The sequence below is a fragment of the Stenella coeruleoalba genome (genome assembly GCF_951394435.1).
Source record: "Stenella coeruleoalba genome assembly, chromosome: 16".
Lineage (NCBI taxonomy): Eukaryota > Metazoa > Chordata > Mammalia > Artiodactyla > Delphinidae > Stenella > Stenella coeruleoalba.
Window position 1 is genome coordinate 64,162,171 of NC_137162.1, and position 17,058 is coordinate 64,179,228.

General features: G+C 38.1%; 1 protein-coding gene across 13 annotated transcripts in view; it reads left to right on the plus strand.

Moving 5' to 3' along the window:
- Positions 1-17,058, plus strand: part of CTNNA3 (catenin alpha 3) — a 1,677,393-nt gene that overhangs the window by 173,754 nt on the left and 1,486,581 nt on the right. Inside the window, exon 1 of one of the 13 annotated variants that reach the window (XM_079899780.1) lies at positions 14,782-15,109. The exons of the other annotated variants lie outside the window; for them this stretch is intronic. The gene's annotated coding sequence lies outside the window, so the exon portion shown is untranslated. Of the gene's footprint in view, positions 1-14,781; positions 15,110-17,058 lie in introns of those variants that run through there. 13 annotated transcript variants of the gene reach the window in all.

The following is a 17,058-nucleotide window of genomic DNA, read 5'->3' on the forward strand; positions in this document are numbered from 1 at the left end:
CCAGAGCCAGGTAATCAAAGGGCAAACCCTGGGTGACGGCCACAAAAACCGGAGCACTGTATATAAAAACCTGGACATCACACGTGTGTAAAAGCTCCCTTCTGGGAGATACTGGCACTCTGGGGGGCAGCAGAGGGAGAGTGTGAATACTGTGCCTGCTGGCTGGAATAAGGCAGAGGGAGAGCATATGGATGACACCTGCAGGAAAAAAAGAAACGAAAAAAAAGGTGGCCTCTGCTGACTACAGTGAGGCAGAGAGAGAGAGTGAAGATGGTGCCTACCAGCCAGCAGGCTCCTAGATGTGTGCTAAATTAGAAATATTAGATGCCTGTCCCTCAGGCAGCTGCTTTAAGATTAGCAAATGAGCCTAATATACCTAAAGTCTAGGCACCTCTGCGCTGGGCCCTGGGGCAGGTGAGTCCACGTACAAACCCTCTAACAGCCATTTCTCAGTTTGTTGTAGGTTTGTGGGTCTCCTGGATGTGAACCCCATTGGTTTTCAAAGCTAGATATGTTGGGGGCTTGTTTCTCAGTTGCAGGTCTTAAAAGTTGTGTTGCTTGGTATGGAGTTCAAATTCTTCACTTTTCAGGGAGAAGCTCCGGGTGTTGAGTTCTCTCCTCACTGTGGGTTGCTGTGCTCAGGATGGGGTTCGTGGTGAGACTGTGTCCCAGCATCTCCTACTGAGTTTGATGTGGGCCTTCCCTTGTTCACCTGATGAGTAGGAGTCGCTCAGACAGTTTTCAGGTTTTTTTTTTTTTTTCAGAGGTTGTTTTTTGTTCCATATATAGCTGCAGATTTGGTGTGTTCATGGGAGGAGGTGAGTTTCATGGTCCTTCTATGTTGTCAGCTTGAACTGGATTCTGGACTCTAGAACTTTTTAATGATTTAAAAATAATAGTAAAGACTTTAGGATCTGTGCATATGAAGGATTATTATGATGTATATGTATGTTTTTCTGGTGCTATGGAATTCTATTTTATTATACTTGAAGGGAATATACCTGAATGTGCTGACATTTAAAACCAAACAGAAGGGCTTCCCTGGTGGCGCAGTGGTTGAGAGTCCGCCTGCCGATGCAGGGGACACGGGTTCATGCCCCGGTCCAGGAAGATCCCACATGCCGCGGAGCGGCTGGGCCCGTGAGCCATGGCCACTGAGCCTGCGCGTCCGGAGGCTGTGCTCCGCAGTGGGAGAGGCCACAACAGTGAGAGGCAAAACAAACAAACAAAACAAACAAAAAAAACCAAATAGAAGAATCTTCCTATTGAAGTGCTTTGTTTTCCTATTTGGGGATACTTGGCAAAGTCCATGTTTTAGTCATCGTTGTATACTCCGTGGTGCTTTGCATACTGTATTGCTCAATAAGTAGTTGTTATATGAGTGAATGAGCTCTTTGTAAGGGTTAGGTATCACTTCTTAGAAAAAATTGATAGTATTGCCATTTTCAATTTCAAATCACTAAAATGAGATTCTTTCAGGAGATATCAAAAAATCAAGCTTACAAGGTTTTGGTAATTCAGCATAATACAATAGAGCTAATAAATTTGCTCAGATTTAGCAAGTAAAGGAAAAAATAATGGATAATTAACTTTAGTCTGGCATCTTAGTTGTAAGGTTTAGTTTTTCTTCTCAGAAGAATTAAGTTGACATCAAGAATAATATTATAGAAAATGTTTACTGGTGGCATATTAGTCCATAGGTTATTTGGAGAAAAATTCAATAGACAGCAGTTGTGGGCAGCTATTTCACCTCAAAGTTTGAACATTTAATTAAGTTGCAAATCCATACTACTATCTTTTTTATTGTTTGTTTTACAATATGGATTGCTATGTTCTGTTGCCACTTTTTTTTTTTAGCAATAAATAGCTTTAAATATATGATACTCCTAATACTAGGAGATAATGCTGTAGGAAGTACAATCTTAAATGTAAACTCAAATATATTTTATGTATTTTATTGCCTTAAAATTATTGTCAATCTAAAATATGACATGAAATTACTTTGTCAGTTCTTTGGCAATTAAAAAAATTATTCATCATCTTCAAAATTTTGAAGTGTCATCATATAGCTCTATTTTAAACTTTTTTAAAAGTAAAATTTATTTATTTATTTATTTTGGGCTGCATTGGGTCTTCATTGCTGTGCGCAGGCTCTGTCTAGTTGCGGCAAGTGGGGGCTACTCTTCATTGTGGTACGCGTGCCTCTCATTGTTGTGGCCTCTTTTGTTGTGGAGCACAGGCTCTAGGTGCGCGGGCTTCAGTAGTTGTGGCATGTGTGCTCAGTAGTTGTGGCTCGTGGGGTTTAGAGTGCAGGCTCAGTGGTTGTGGCACACAGGACTAGGTGCTCCGCAGCATATGGAATCTTCCCGGACCAGGGATCGAACCTGTGGCCCCTGCATTGGCAGGTGGATTCTTAACCACTGTGCCACCAGGGAAGTCACTAGCTCTATTTTAAAAGCTCTATATTGAAATTTATTTAGAAGGATAGTTTATAGATATATTGTATAAAATATTTTACACATAAAAGATATTAATAAAGGTTTTTAAAGCATTGAGTTATGTATTTTTACATATAAATATCTAATTAAAATTTGCCTAAATAGGATTGAAATTTAAAGATTATTTCCAGTGTTTTAAGGCACAACAGACAATTTTTGCTTCAAATATATAGTTCTTATTATTGGAAGTGAAAAGTTCGTTAGTTTTTCTACACACACACACCCCTACACCTTAAGTATTTTATCTTAATGAATATAACATGAACATTAGCCAATCTCTTGATGTTCAGCCAGGGCCCATTTTTAGTATAGATCTGTTGATTGAGTCTCATATAATCGCTTTTGCCTAAATCACACCCATACTATTAATACATTGACTTAGATTTCCTATTTTGGTGTCTTTATGGAAGAAAACTTAATGACACTTGAGTAGCTACCTAACTGTGGAATCCTTGATATTTTATAATCTCCTCCCTTGCTGCACCCCAACTTTTACCATTTTTTCTTCCACATTCAATTTGACAATAATTTTAGCAACTCACCTTTATTGAGCATTCAAGCATTCAAATTACTTTTCAAAGAAATGACAGACCTTTTTTGTACTGTTATTGGATAAGTTTATATACTTAATAAAAGTACAGTTATAATTACAACTCACATGCCTTAATAAGTGGGAACAGAAAGGCTCCAGTATACTTGAGATAATCCTTTGGTATTGAGCAGGAAGGAGGGATCATTAATATGTTGCGGAGAGGAAATAAAAAGAGTTGATTTGTCTAGAGAGATGGTTAAGAGAAGCTCTCTTATGAGACCTTCTACTATATCTCAACTATGACATTAGGAGATGTTTTCATCAGCTTTATAGAAACTAACCCCATCAAATTTTATAGTTTATAAAATTTATAATTTTATGGAATTAGCTCCATCAACATATTCCCCAACTCATTCTGATTGTTCTCAATGGTACAGGGCTTGGTGGGAAGTTGCCTATGTCCTTCCACTTTAGTTAATTCAATATGTTCTCCTGGTGTTGCCTTTACGTGACCATAGCGATTCTCTGAGGCATGACTGCTATTGGCCTTTAAGGTGGAAATTCTGCTCTCTTTTGAATTTCTTTGTCAGGGGGGACTGGGACAATGCTCAGTCCAGGGCTAATTTTTTCACATTATTGAGACAAGGCCCTTCTATGTACTCTACTCAATGTCCCATGAGTCGTGAAGTTTTCCATTCTGGTAGTGGGAACAAGCAGTATTCCCAGCTCTGTGTAAGTGCTGAGTACTGTTACTTCAAATCCTTTTGGATGGTTCTTTCCCTAGCCTTGGATAGTTTCTTTCCATGTATGGGTTGATCAGTCTCCAGCTGAATATTCAAGGGGGAGACTCTCAGATCTTCTGAGTTCTCTTTCTTTGTAGCTCTCTTCTTTCTCATTCTCTGTCCTGTGTCCTTTAGCTGCCACAATCTCCCTGGACTTTCAGCTTTGTCTTTTTTTTTTTTTTTTTTTGCGATACGCTGGCCTCTCACTGTTGTGGCCTCTCCTGTTGTGGAGCACAGGCTCCAGACGCGCAGGCTCAGCGGCCATGGCTCACGGGCCCAGCCGCTCCGCGGCATGTGGGGTCTTCTCGGACCGGGGCACGAACCCACGTCCCCTGCATCGGCAGGCGGACTTTCAACCACTATGCCACCAGGGAAGCCAGATTTGTCTCTTTAGCTCAGAATGTTTGCCAGTCCCTGTCTTAGTTTCTCCTTCCTATCTGTGGTCTGAAGTCTCTCAAGGCAGTAAGCTAGGGCTATCAAAGGGCTCATCCTGTTTTCTTTACCATTTCTCAGGGAATACTGTCCTTTGCTGGCTAATGCCCACTACCTTTACAACCATGTTTTCATATATTTTGTCTATTTTTTTGGTTGTGTCAGGTGAGAAAGATATCTGGTCTTTATTCCTGTGTGTTGACTGGAACCAAAGTATAAATTTTAATAAGACTTAATTGAGAGTTTGAAGATAATGCAAGGGAAATAAAACACATGCTTACAAAGGCAACCATAGGCATCTATATTCTGAGCCCATAGGTTCTGCTGATGTCCTTGTAGCTCCTAAGCCCATGTCCACACAATGGCTAGCTTTCCAGCCTTTCCCTTTGCCATGATAAGGTTTTATTTATTATATAAAACATTTTTGCTCCTTGCTGTCAAACTGGCTCAGACGTTTTAAAGGAGGGTCTTTGCTTATTTTTAAACATCTGCATAAGTTTAGGACCTAGTTGAAGTCATTCTCCCCTCCTCCCTGCCCTTCTCCCAAAATCAATCTGATTCAAAGTTAAATTTAAGCTCCTAGGGCTTCCCTGGTGGTGCAGTGGTTGAGAGTCCGCCTGCCGATGCAGGGAACACGGGATCGTGCCCCGATCCGGGAAGATCCCACATACTGTGGAGCGGCTGGGCCCGTGAGCCATGGCTGCTGAGTCTGCACGTCCGGAGTCTGTGCTCCACAACGGGAGAGGCCACAACAGTGAGAGGCCCGCATACCGCTAAAAAACATTTAAGCTCCTACCTCTTAGGAGTTTTCATATTCTAAATGGCTGTTTCCCAATTAAAAACAAATAAAACCAACCCCCTTGTGCCCAATCTCAGCCTGGGAACTCGTTTATACCAGAGTATATTGAATCAATTAATGTGTACTAGTGCCTGTTACATGTGTATGGTATATTAAAACACACATAGAAAGGTGGCCAAAGGCATAACTAGAAACCTTAATTGAATCATCAATATAATGTTAATTATAAAAGTTGGAGGAAATTTCATCTTTCAAATTTCAAAGTACTTGCTCATTTTCATTTTGGTTTTCCCCTTTCTCCTGTGGAAGTTTTGCTTATACATTGTTTTCTTTGATTTGCACGTTTATAATCAATATAATCACTTTTAGAAAGTGGAGTTGAACTTTGAATGTAGTAAAGTTTATACCTCAGTACTATATTCAAGCAGGCATTTCATAACAGAGTTTTTGAAGATTAAAAAGAGCATAGTTGATAGGAAAGGAACAAAATGGCTCCAGTAGAAAGAAACTTTCTGAATCTAGTTCTTGTGGTATTTTCATGATATTTAGTAAAAAGTATTTGCTTTTATGTATGGAGTGGGATTTCTTAAAGGAAAAATGTAATTTTTATTTATATGTATTTTAAAAGTAAAATTTCTTATTTATTAAATTTCAAGGTAAAAGTGTTATAAGAAAGATTGGGAATTATATTTCAGAATAGACTCCCCACATGTAGACTTTATAAAGCACAGATGCTAATAGATGTTTATGTTGAAACCAGAATTATGAACTGAAACCAGCTGAAAAGAATTGGAAGTATTGCAGAGGAGGGAGGGTGGTAAGTCCAGTAATAGAAAGTTTACTTACCGCATCTTTATTAATGTATTTCAGGAGTGACTTTTTTTTCTCCCAACAATGCTACTTGGCTGGCTCTTCATATTACCTTAACAGAGATAAAGACTGTAATAGTTGTTTAATGTTTAATGACCTTTTTCTGAGTATGGCTCTTCAGCCAGTTGTTCAACATTTTAACATCTTTAGAGTCAAGAACACATAATTCTTTTCAAATATATATTTAATTTTAGTATTTGAAGTCAAAGACAGTATTCTACAAAGCCTATCATAACTTTCCAATTCAGACACATAACAAGAAAAGGTAATCTTCTTTTTGTGGGAATTCATTGGCTCTCTTAATTTCAGAGGTCACTTTAATTTTTCACAGTCTCCTAGCAGCAACTCTGACTTACAGAGAAACACATAAAAATCACCATTTACTGGTCTTAAAAATTTACTGTCTCTACTAGAAATTTCCTGAGAAAATAACAGCTAATATTTGTTGAGTACTTTTCATGTTCAGATACTGTGCTAAATATATATTATAAAATATATTTCATTTAAACGCCTCAGAAACACTATGAGATAAGTAATATTTTTATCCCTTTCCTATGGATGAGGACACTGAAAGTATTTAAGTGTCCAAGGTCTCAGAACTAGAAGTGGCAGATAAGAATTTGATCTCAGAAGTATCTGACTTCACAGTCTGAGTTCCTAACTTGGTATTTCTTAAGAGAGCTAAATGTGTTGATAACATATTGACAAGTTGAGAATGTCTCAGACCCTTTTCACAGGTTTTGTCTGCAATAAGGAATACTATTCTTTGTTATTTTTAATAACAATAATTCATTTTCTTTATGCTGAAGATCATGAATAAATGGAAACAAAATACTCGTGGAGTAAAGTAGATAAGACAGGACCTTTTATATGTTGTTGGTGAGATGGGTGTGTTTGGAGAATTTTTTGGCAATGTATATCAAAACTTAAAGTTCATTTACCCCTTGACTCAGCAATTCTACTTTTAAGAATTTATGTTACAGCTAAATTTGCCCATGCATGCAAAGATATATGTTATGGATGTTCTTTGTAGTATTGTTTGAAATAGGAAAAAGTTGGAAATAATTTATGTATTCAATAGTGACCTGGTATATAAAAACACACGGAAGAGAATCAAGAGCCCAGAAATAAACCAAGCATATACAGTCAACTAATATTTGGCAAGAGAGCCAAGAATACTCAAAGGAGAAAAGACAGTCTCTTCAATAAATGGTGCTGGGATAATTGGGTATTCACATGTAAAAGAATGAAACTGGACTCCTATCTTACACCACTCACAAAAATTAACTCCAAATGCATTAAAGACTTAAAGGTAAAATCTGAAACCATGAAATTCCTAGAAGAAAACATAAGAATAAATCTTCTTGACATGGGCCTTGGTAATGATTTTTTGGATATGACACCTGAAGCATAAGCAACAAAATAAAAAAAAAATAAACAAGTGGAACTAGATCAAACTAAAACGCTTCCGTATAGCAAAAGAAATCATCAACAAATTAAAAAGACAACCTATGGAATGGGAAAAAATATTTGCAAACCATATATCTGATAAGCACTTAATGCACTGTTGGTAGGATTGTAAATTGGTACAGCCACTATGGAAAACACTATGGAGGATTCTCAAAAAAATAAAAATAGAACTACTGTGTGATCCAATAATTCCACTTCTGGTAATATATCTAAAGCAAAAAAAACACTAAATCAAAAAGATATCTCTGTGTTCATAGAAGTGTTATTTACAATAGCCAAGACATGGAAACAACCTAAGTGTCCACTGATGGATGAATGGATAAAGAAGCTGTGGTATATATAAAATGGAGTATTATTCATCCATAAAAAATGAGAAAATCCTACCATTTGAGACAACATGGATGGACCTTGAAGGCATTATGCTAAATGAAATGTCAGACAAAGGAAGACAAATACTGTATTATTTCACTTACGTGTGGAATCAGAAAAACAAAAACTAAAACAAGAACAAATTTATAGAAAAAGAAATCAGACATGCAGATACCAGAGGTGGAGGATGGGGGGAGGGGGACTTGGATAAATGTGGTTAAAAGCTACAAATTTTGAGTTACAATATAAATAAGTACTAGGGTTGTAATGTACAACATGATGACTATAGTTAACACTGCTGTATAATGTATAGAATTGATAAGATAGTAAATCCTAAGAATTTTCATCACAAGGAACATTTTTTTCTTTTTTCCCCTTTTCTTCTCTTTTTTTTCCTTAAATAATTTAATTTAATTTATTTTTTTAACATCTTTATTGGAGTATAATTGCTTTACAATGGTGTGTTAGTTTCTGCTTTATAACAAAGTGAATCAGTTATACATATACTATGTTCCCATATCTCTTCTCTCTTGCGTCTCCCTCCGTCCCACCCTCCCTATCCCACCCCTCTAGGTGGTCACAAAGCACCGAGCTGATCTCCCTGTGCTATGCGGCTGCTTCCCACTAGCTATCTATTTTACGTTTGGTAGTGTATATATGTTCATGCCACTCTCTCGCTTTGTCACAGCTTACCCTTCCCCCTCCCCATATCCTCAAGTCCATTCTCTAGTAGGTCTGTGTCTTTATTCCTGTCTTGCCCCCAGATTCTTCAGGACTTTTTTTTCCCCTAAGATTCCAAATATATGTGTTAGCATACGGTATTTGTCTTTCTCTTTCTGACTTACTTCACTCTGTATGACAGACTCTAGGTCCATCCACCTCATTACAAATAACTCAATTTCGTTTCTTTTTATGGCTGAGTAATATTCCATTGTATATATGTGCCACATCTTCTTTATCCATGCATCTGTCAGTGGACACTTTGGTTGCTTCCATGTCCTGGTTATTGTAAATAGAGCTGCAATGAACATTTTGGTATATGAATCTTTTTGAATTATGGTTTTCTCAGGGTATATGCCCAGTAGTGGGATTGCTTGGTCATATGGTAATTCTATCTGTAGTTTTTTAAGGAACCTCCATACTGTTCTCCATAGTGGCTCTATCAATTTACATTCCCAGCAACAGTGCAAGAGGGTTCCCTTTTCTCCACACCCTCTCCAGCATTTACTGTTTCTCGGTTTTTTAATGATGGCCATTCTGACTGGTGTGAGATGATATCTCATTGTAGTTTTTTTTTTTTTATTTTTTGCATTATACGGGCCTCTCACTGTTGTGGCCTCTCCCATTGCAGAGCACAGGCTCCGGACGCGCAGGCTTAGCAGCCATGGCTCACGGGCCCAGCCGCTCCGCGGCATGTGGGATCTTCCCGGACCGGGGCACGAACCCATGTCCCCTGCATCGGCAGGCGGACTCTCAACCACTGCGCCACCAGGGAAGCCCTCTCATTGTAGTTTTGATTTGCATTTCTCTACTGATTAATGATGTTGAGCATTCTTTCATGTGTTTGTTGGCAATCTGTATATCTTCTTTGGAGAAATGTCTATTTATGTCTTCTGCCCATTTTTGGATTGGATTGTTTGTTTTTCTGTTATTGAGCTGCATGAGCTGCTTGTAAATTTTGGAGATTAATCCTATGTCAGTTGCTTCATTTGCAAATACTTTCTCCCATTCTGAGGGTTGTCTTTTGGTCTTGTTTATGGTTTCCTTTGCTGTGCAAAAGCTTTTAAGTTTCATTAGGTCCCATTTGTTTATTTTTGTTTTTATTTCCATTTCTCTAGGAGGTGGGTCAAAAGGATCTTGCTGTGATTTATGTCATAGAGTGTTCTGCCTATGTTTTCCTCTAAGAGTTTGATAGTTTCTGGCCTTACATTTAGGTCTTTAATCCATTTTGAGTTTATTTTTGTGTATGGTGTTAGGGAGTGTTCTAATTTCATACTTTTACATGTAGCTGTCCAGTTTTCCCAGCACCACTTATTGAAGAGGCTGTCGTTTATCCACTGTATATTCTTGCCCCTTTTATCAAAGATAAGGTGTCCATATGTGCATGGGTTTATCTCTGGGCTTTCTATCCTGTTCCATTGATCTATATTTCTGGTTTTATTCCAGTACCATACTGTCTTGATTACTGTAGTTTTGTAGTATAGTTTGAAGTCAGGGAGCCTGATTCCTCCAGCTCCATTTTTCGTTCTCAAGATTGCTTTGGCTATTTGGGTCTTTTGTGTTTCCATACAAATTGTGAAATTTTTTGTTCTACCTCTGTGAAAAATGTCCTTGGTAGTTTGATAGGGGTTGCATCGAATCTGTAGATTGCTTTGGGTAGTATAGTCATTTTCACAATGTGGATTCTTACAATACAAGAACATGGTATATCTCTCCATCTGTTTGTATCATCTTTAATTTCTTTCATCAGTGTCTTATAAAACTTTCTGCATACAGGTCTTCTGTCTCCTTAGGTAGGTTTATTCCTAGATATTTTATTCTTTTTGTTGCAATGGTAAATGGGAGTGTTTTCTTAATTTCACTTTCAGATTTTTCATCATTAGTGTATAGGAGTGCCAGAGATTTCTGTGCATTAATTTTGCATCCTGCTACTTTACCAAATTCATTGATTAGCTCTAGTAGTTTTCTGGTAGCATCTTTAGGATTCTCTATGTATAGTATCATGTCATCTGCAAACAGTGACAGCTTTACTTCTTCTTTTCCGATTTGGATTCCTTTTATTTCCTTTTCTTCTCTGATTGCTGTGGCTAAAACTTCCAAAACTATGTTGAATAATAGTGGTGAGAGTGGGCAACCTTGTCTCGTTCTTGATCTTAGTGGAAATGGTTTCAGTTTTTCACCATTGAGGACAATGTTGGGTGTGCGTTTTTCATATATGGCCTTTATTATGTTGAAGAAAGTTCCTTCTATGCCTACTTTCTGTAGGATTTTTATCATAAATGGGTGTTGAATTTTGTCAAAAGCTTTCTCTGAATCTATTGAGATGATCATATGGTTTTTCTCCTTCAATTTGTTAATATGGTGTATAATGGTGATTGATTTGCATATATTGAAGAATCCTTGCATTCCTGGAATAAACCCCATTTGATCATGTGTATGATCCTTTTAATATGCTGTTGGATTCTGTTTGCTAGTATTTTGTTGAGAATATTTGCATCTATGTTCATCAGTGATATTGGCCTGTAATTTTCTTTCTTTGTGACATCTTTGTCCGGTTTTGGCATCAGGGTGATGGTGGCCTCGTAGAATGAGTTTGGGAGTATTCCTCCCTCTGCTCTGTTTTGGAAGAGTTTGAGAAGGAAAGGTGTTAACTCTTCTCTAAATGTTTGATCGAATTCGCCTGTAAAGCTATCTGGTCCTGGGCTTTTGTTTGTTGGAAGATTTTAAATCACAGTTTTAATATCAGTGCTTTTGATTGGTCTGTTCATATTTTCTATTTCTTCCTGGTTCAGCCACGGCAGGTTGTGCATTTCTAAGAATTTGTCCATTTCTTCCAGGTTGTCCATCTTATTGGCATAGAGTTACTTGTAGTAATCTCTCATGATCCTTTGTATTTCTGCATTGTCAGTTGTTACTTGTCCTTTTTCATTTCTAATTCTATTAATTTGAGTCTTATCCGTTTTTTGCTTGATGAGTCTGGATAATGGTTTATCAAGTTTGTTTATCTTCTCAAAGAACCAGCTTTTAGTGTTATTGATCTTTGCTATCGTTTCCTTCATTTCTTTTTCATTTATTTCTGATCTGATCTTTATGATTTCTTTACTTCTGCTAACTTTGGGGTTTTTTTGTTCTTCTTTCTCCAGTTGCTTTAGGTACAAGGTTAGGTGGTTTATTTGAGATGTTTTCTGTTTCTTAAGGTAGGATTGTATTGGTATAAACTTCCCACTTAGAACTGCTTTTGCTGCATCCCATAGGTTTTGGGTCGTCGTGTCTCCATTGTCATTTGTTTCTAGGTATTTTTTGATTTCCTCTTCGATTTCTTCAGTGGTCACTTGGTTATTAAGTAGTGTATTGTTTAGCCTCCATGTGTTTGTATTTTTTACAGATCTTTTCCTGTAATTGATATCTACTCTCATAGCATTGCGGTCAGAAAAGATACTTGATATAATTTCAATTTTCTTAAATTTACCAAGGCTTGATTTGTGACCCAAGATATAATCTATCCTGCGGAATATTCCTTAAGCACTTGAGAAAAATGTGTATTTTGTTGTTTTTGGATGGAATGTCCTATAAATATCAATTAAGTCCATCTTGTTTAATGTATTATTTAAAGGTTGTGTTTCCTTATTTACTTTCATTTTGGATGATCTGTCCGTTGGTGAAAGTGGGGTGTTAAAGTCCCCTACTATGATTGTGTTACTGTCGATTTCCCCTTTTATGGCTGTTAGTATTTGCCTTATGTATTGAGGTGCTCCTATGTTGGGTGCATAAATATTTACAATTGTTATATATTCTTCTTGGATTGATCCCTTGATCATTATGTAGTGTCCTTCTTTGTCTCTTGTAATAGTCTTTATTTTAAAGTCTACTTTTTCTGATATGAGAATTGCTACTCCAGCTTTCTTTTGATTTCCATTTGCATGGAATATCTTTTTCCATCCCCTCACTTTCAGTCTGTATGTGTCCCTAGGTCTGAAGTGTGTCTCTTGTAGACAGCATATATATGGGTCTTGTTTTTGTATCCATTCAGCCAGTCTGTGTCTTTTGGTGGGAGCATTTAATCCATTTACATTTAAGGTAATTATAGATATGTATGTTCCTATTATCATTTTCTTAATTGTTTTGGGATTGTTATTGTAGGTCTTTTCCTTCTCTTTTGTTTCTTGCCTAGAGAAGTTCCTTTAGCATTTGTTGTAAAGCTGGTTTGGTGGTGCTGAACTCTGTCAGCTTTTGCTTGTGTGTTAAGGTTTTAATTGCTCCATAAAATCTGAATGAGATCCTTGCTGGGTAGAGTTATCTTGGTTGTAGGTTTTTCTCCTTCATCACTTTAAATATGTACTGCCACTCCCTTCTGGCTTGCAGAGTTTCTGCTGAAAGATCAGCTGTTAACCTTATGAGGATTCCCTTGTGTGTTATTTGTTGTTTTCCCCTTGCTGCTTTTAATATGTTTTATTTGTATTTAATTTTTGAGAGTTTGATTAATATGTGTCTTGGCATGTTTCTCTTTGGATTTATCCTGTATGGGACTCTCTGTGCTTCCTGGACTTGATTAACTATTTCCTTTCCCATGTTAGGCAAGCTTTCAACTATAATCTCTTCAAATATTTTCTCAGTCCCTTTCTTTTTCTCTTCCTCTTTTGGGAACCCTATAATTCGAATGTTGGTGCGTTAAATGTTGTCCCAGAGGTCTCTGAGACTGTCCTCAGTTCTTTTCATTCTTTTTTCTTTATTCTGCTCTGCAGTAGTTATTTCCACTATTTTATCTTCCAGGTCACCTATCTGTTCTTCTGCCTCAGTTATTCTGCTACTGATCTCTTCTAGAGTATTTTTAATTTCATTTATTGTGTTGTTCATCATTGCTTGTTTCCTCTTTAGTTCTTCTAGGTCCTTTTTAAATGTTTCTTGTATTTATTCTATTTCCAAGATTTTGGATCATCTTTAGTATCATTATTCTGAATTCTTTTTCAGTTAGACTGCCTATTTCCTCTTCATGTGTTAGGTCTCTTTCGTTTTTACCTTGCTCCTTCATGTGCTGTGTGTTTTTCTGTCTTCTCATTTTGCTTATCTTACTGTATTTGGGGTCTCCGTTTTGCAATCTGCAGGTTCATAGTTCTCATTGTTTTTGGTGTCTGTCCCCAGTGGCTAAGGTTGGTTCAGTGGGTTTTGTAGGCTTCCAGTGGAGGGGACCTAGTGCCTGTGTTCTGGTGGATGAGGCTGGATCTTGTCTTTCTGGTGGGCAGGTCCATGTCTGGTGGTGTATTTTGGGTTGTCTGTGGCCCTATTATGATTTTAGGCAGCCTCTCTGCTAATGGATGGGGCTGTGTTTCTGTATTGATAGTTGTTTGGCATAGAGTGTCCAGCACTGTAGCTTGCTGGTCGTTGATTGAAGCTGGGTCTTGGTGTTGAGATGGAGATCTCTGGGAGATTGTCGCCATTTGATATTACATGGAGCTGGGAGGTCTCTTGTGGTCAGTGTCCTGAACTTGGCACTCCCACCTTAGAGGCACAGCACAGACTCCTGGCTGGAGCACCAAGAGCCTTTCATCCACACGGCTCAGAATAAAAGGCAGAAAAAATAGAAAGAAAGAGCATAAAATAAAATAAAGTAAGATAAAATAAAATAAAGTCATTGAAATAAAAAATAATTATGAAAAATAATTTTTTAAAGGAAAAAAAAACCAGACAGACAGAACTCCAGGACAAATGGTGAAAGCAAAGCTATACAGACAAAATCTCACACAGAATCGTACATATACACACTCAAAAAAAGAGGAAAAGGGGAAAAAATAATATATCTTGCTCCCAAAGTCCACCTCCTCAATTTGGGATGATTCGTTGTCTATTCAGGTATTCCACAGATGCAGGGTACATCAAGTGTTTTGTGGAGCTTTAATCCGCTGCTTCTGAGGCTTTTGGGAGAAATTTTCCTTTCTCTTCTTTGTTACCACAGCTCCTGGGGTTCAGCTTTGGATTTGGTCCCGCCTCTGCGTGTAGGTCGCCTCAGGGCGTCCGTTTGTTGCTCAGACAGGACGGGGTTAAAGGATCAGCTGATTCACGGGCTCTGGCTCATTCAGGCCGGGGGGCGGGGGTGGGGGGGGGAGGGAGGGGTATGGAGTGCGGGGCGGGCCTGCGGCGGCAGACGCCGGTGTGACGTTGCGCCAGCGTGATGCGCGCTGTGCGTTCTCTCCGGGAAGTTGTCCCTGGATCACGGGACCCTGGCAGTGGCGGGCTGCACAGGCTCCTGGGAGGGGAGGTGTGGAGTGTGACCTGTGCTTGTACACAGCATTGTTTGGTGGTTGCAGTGGCAGCCTTAGTGTCTCATGCCCGTCTCTGGGTCCGCGCTGATAGCCGCGGCTTGTGTCTGTCTCTGGATCTCCTTTAAGCGGCGCTGTTAATCCCCTCTCCTCGCGCACCAGGAAACAAAGAGGGAAGAAAAAGTCTCTTGCCTCTTCGGCAGTTTGAGATTTTTTCCCGGACTCCTTCCTGGCCAGACGTGACGCACTAGCCCCCTTCAGGCTGTGTTCACACTGCCAACCCCCGTCCTCTGCCTGCGCTCCGACCGAAGCCCGAGCCTCAGCTCCCAGCCCCGCCTGCCCCAGTGGGTGAGCAGACAAGCCTCTCGGGCTGCTGAGTAACGGTAGGCCCTGATCCTCTGTGCGGGAATCTCCCCGCTTTGCCCTCCGCACCCCTGTTGTTGCGCTCTCCTCCATGGCTCCGAAGCTTCCCCCCTCCGCCACCCACAGTCTCCGCCTGCGAAGGGACTTCTTAGTGTGTGGAAACGTTTCCTCCTTCACAGCTCCCTCCCACTGGTGCAGGTCCCGTCCCTATCCTTTTGTCTCTGTTTATTCTTTTTTCTTTTGCCCTACCCAGGTACGTGGGGAGTTTCTTGCTTTTCGGGAGGTCAGAGGTCTTCTGCCAGCATTCAGTGCGTGTTCTGTAGGAGTTGCTCCACGTGTAGATGTATTTCTGATGTATCTGTGGGGAGGAAGGTCATCTCCGCGATTCACTCTGCCGCCATCTTCTCAAATCTTCTCTTTTCTTTTTATTGTATCTGTATGAGATGATGAATGTTAGCTGAACCTACTGTGATAATTACTTCACAATATGTATAAATCAGACCATCATGCTGTATGCCTTAAACTTATACAGTGATAGATGCCAATTATTTCTCAATAAAGCTGGAAAAAGAACTTACTAAAAAAAGGGGGGGCCTGGTAAAATAAGTTGTAATATATCAATAAAAAGTAACTTTATTAAAGCATTAAAAAGAATGACAATAACAGCTAATTAAGTCTTTAAGTTCCAACTACTGCTCTCATTTAATCTTCATAAAAATTGTAGATATTATTATTAGCTCCATTTACAGTGGAGAAAAATGAAACATAAAGAGGCTAAGTGGCTTCTGCCCACACTAAGTTCTTTGCTCTATTGCTTCGTGGTCATCTGTATCCCAATGTGAAAAGAAAATAAGTTGATAAGTGAAAAGAACAGATTGTTGAAAGTTTTTACTATAATACTGTTTGTGAAAAGAATCTGTATCTTCTATATGTTCCTTTTATAACATATAATACCTATTTAATGTTTTCTCTTGACATAAAGTCTTTCAAATATATGAATATATGTGAATATACTAATAAAACATAATATGAATTTATAAGTGTACATGTATACATAAGCCCCCACATAATGCATACATTCATAAAAAAAATTCTGGATAGATATACAAGAACTTAATGGATGTTTTTGGGATTAGTATGGAGTCAAAAAAAATTGCACTCTATACTCTTTAGTTTGGTGAATTATTTAAAAGTAATGAGTCACATATTACTTTCATAATAAAAGTAAGTTTAAATTGAAAAATTTAAAAAATAGTGGATGTGGTAAATCTTTAACAATTATGTTACTGGAGTGGGGGTAAAGAGGGACATTTTCTTGTTATTTTATGCCTTTCTGAACTGTGAACTTTGGAAAATAAATGAGTACCTGTTACTTTTATAATAAAACATTTTAAATGAAAAAAACCTTATTTTTTCATTTAAAAAAATGAAACATATTTCTGTAACATATTTCTGTAACAAGTACTATTATGTAACAAGTACCATATTTCTGTAACAAGTACTATGAAATATTATTTCTGTGACTAAGTTTAGGGTATAGTTTGTTCATTATATTGACAGTTTAGAATAAATCTGCCTATGTTAAACTTTTACCAGAGATCTGCTGTCTTACTGTCTTAAAGGCTAGCTCTTTTCTAGCATCCATTGAATTCAAAAGTAACTCAGTGAAGATTTACCTTATTTTTATAAACAAGATTGTTTCCGATTGAAGTCTTAGTAATGAAACCTTTCATAGCAAATGAGATTCAGTAAATGCAGAAGTTGACAGCAATTTTATTAGATGCTGCTGGTCAATTGAGCACAATTTTCTTGCGGGAAAATGGTGTCCAGCTTCTTAAACTCCAGAGCATTTATCAAAAACAAATGTCAGTTTGAAACTGCATTGTTTATTGAGAGACGATGTTCTAGTGTCGTGACAGTATTTTAATATTATCCTTAGTTATGGAATGTACTTGGAATTAGGTTGGAT